Genomic DNA, 3,025 nt, shown 5'->3' with positions numbered 1-3,025 from the left:
ATTTCACAGATTGTAGTAAAACTACTCCAATAGTTAATTTTTCATACAGTGAATATCATTGTATTTCTACAGTTCTGTGTACTAGATAAAAATGGCAAGAGTTCAGAAATTATTTGATAAGGCTTATAGATATCACACACAATTCTAGATACACTTCCTTCTGCTATGTTTTTGTAATGTTACTTTCATCTCTTTTCTTTAAGAATGTTTTCTTCCATCCCTTTTGTTTTGATTCCGGATGCCACTAGGTTACACAGGAAGTATTTTTCAATTTCTGTTTTACAGATCGAAATCTATAAACTGGTGTCTGTCATATATGGACATTGCACTTATTACCTCTGCCTTTGCCACCTGAAGGCAAGAACACAGTTCTTTTAAAGATGAGTTGCTTCTACAATATATTACATAATTGCAGGTTGTCTGAAATTGGGAACACATTTCTTCAGAGTGCTATTTCCTGACACTTGAGTGCCATTTCTTATCCATTTCTTCAGTGTCAGAAGGCATATTAATGCATTATAAATCATGCAGACCATAATATAGATTTTCATATTGTTTTTTTAACACTGGTTTGACTTTAATGGGCTTGGATCTCTTATCAAAGACAGCAGGTCCCAGGCTGTAACTACAACCCTCTAAGTTGGGGCAGTAGTCTTCGAACAGCTATTTCTCCCCTGATCTGTAATCATTGTCAGGTCTTGAATTTTTATAACGAAATGCAGTTAGTAGAGGTATGACACTCTGGTGGGAAGACATTAATAAACTTACACTCAGATTCTTGTTAGTTCATTTGATATGATGCAGATGATCATAGAATCAAAGAATGATTTTGGTTGGGAGGTACTGTAAAGATTACTTAGTTCCAACCCCTCTGCTATGGGCAGGGACACCTCCCACTAGACCAGATTGCTCAAAGTCCTGTCCAATCTGCCCTTGAACTCCTCCAGGGAGGAGGCATCCAAAACTTCCCTGGACAACCTCTTCCAGTGTCTCACCACCCTCACACTAAACAATCACAGAATTGTCACGGCTGGAAAGGACCCCTAAGATCACTGTCTCCAACTGCCAACCCCTACACCACCCCCCTCACCCCCAAAAAAAAAAAAAGGCAAGCAAAAAAAAAAAAGTCAGGATACTGTTGGCCTTCGTGGCTACCTGGGCACACTGCTGGCTCACATTCAAGGGCCTGTCAACGAATCCCCCAAGGTCCTTTTCCTGTGAGAAGCTTTCCAGCCACTTTTCCCCAAGCCTGTAGTGTCACCTGGGGTTGTTGTGACCTAAGTGCAGGACCTGGCACTTGGCCTTGTTAAACTTCATGCGATTGGCCTCAGCCCATCGATTCAGCCTGTCAAGATCTCTCTGCAAAGCCTTTCTACCACTAAGCAGATCAACAGTCCCACCCAACTTGGTGTTGTCTGCAAACTTGCAAACTAAATAATTTCTTCCGAATGTTTAATCTAAATCTACTCTTTTACACTTCAAAACCATTTCCCCCTCATCACTTCATGCCCTTGTAAATAGTCCCTCTCCAGCTTTTATGTGGGCCCCCTTCAGCTGCTGGAAGGCTGCTATGAGGTCTCCTTGGAGCTTTCTCTTCTCCAGGCTGAACAGCCCCAACTCTCTCTGCCTGTCTTCATAGCAGAGCTGCTCCAGCCCTCTGATCATCTTTGTGATCCTCCTCTGGACTTGCTCCAACAGCTTCATGATCTTCTTATGTTGGGGACCTCAGAACTGGACATATTACTCCAGGTAGAGTCTCATGAGAACAGAGGAGGAGAATCACCTCCCTTGACCTCCTGGCCACACTTCCTTTGATGCAGTCCAGGACACAGCTGGTTTTCTGGGCTGCAAGCACAAATTGTTGGCTCATTGTTGAACTTCTCATCAACCAACACCCCCAAGTCCTACTCCTCAGGGCTGTTCTTAAGCCATTCAGAACCTAACCTGTATTTGTGCATGGGATTGCCCTGACTGATGTGTAGAGCCTTACCCTAGGCCTTGTTGAACTTCATGTGATCTGCATGAACCTATCTCTCGAGCCTGTCAAGGTCCCTCTGGATGGCCTCCCTTCTCTCCAACATGTTAACCACACCACACATCTTGGTGTTGTCAGCAAAGTTGCTGAGGATGCACTCAATGCCACTGTCCATGTGACCAACAAACATGTTAAACAGCCCCAGGCCCAGCACCAATCCCTGAGGAACACCACTCATCGCTGGTCTCCATTTGGATATCAAGACATTGACCACAGCTCTGAGTGTGATCATCCAGACAGTTCCTTATCCACTGAGTGGTCAACCCATCAAATCTATATCTTTCCAATTTAGGAACCAGATTGTCTTGCAGGACAGTGTTGAACACTTTGCACAAGTCCAGAGAGATGACATCAGTTGCTCTCCCCTTGTCTGCTGACACTGTGACCCCATTGCAAAAGGCCACCAAATTTATCAGGCACTAATTGACATTGGTGAAGCCATGGTGGCTCTCACCAACCAGCTCCACATTTTCCATGTGTGGGGTTATTTATTCCCCTTTTCCAGTCAGCAGAAACTTCACCAGGCTGCCACAGCTTCTCAAATATGATGGAAAGTGGCTTTGCAACTTCATCTGCTAGTTCCCTCAGGACCTGTGGATATATCTCATCAGGTCCCAAGGTCTTGTACAGTTTTAGATTCCTTAGATGGTCTCAAGCCCCATCTGTACGCTACATAGGTGCTCCTTCATATTGCATATGCATATTCTTTTTTCAGAAACTATGAATATTTAATTTAGAAATTAACAAGATAGTCTTAGATGTCATTTTTAAGGCATGGATATCTGGGATGCAATTCTGATTTGATTCATGCAGTAAGAAAGAGAAAGAATTAAATGTATATATATTCTCTGGCACAACAAAATTTAGATTTGCTAGGGAAATCTACAGTTTTTTTCTTATATTTTGATGACCTGTATTTCTAGGTTTTATTCCAGTAATGTATTTTTTTTTCATGGAAACAGAGCATTCAGTAGTTATTCTAGTATCTCA

The sequence above is a fragment of the Chaetura pelagica genome, unplaced genomic scaffold (assembly GCF_000747805.2).
Source record: "Chaetura pelagica isolate M959 unplaced genomic scaffold, ChaPel_1.0 scaffold521, whole genome shotgun sequence".
Classification (NCBI taxonomy): domain Eukaryota; kingdom Metazoa; phylum Chordata; class Aves; order Apodiformes; family Apodidae; genus Chaetura; species Chaetura pelagica.
This window is presented reverse-complemented; position numbering follows the sequence as displayed.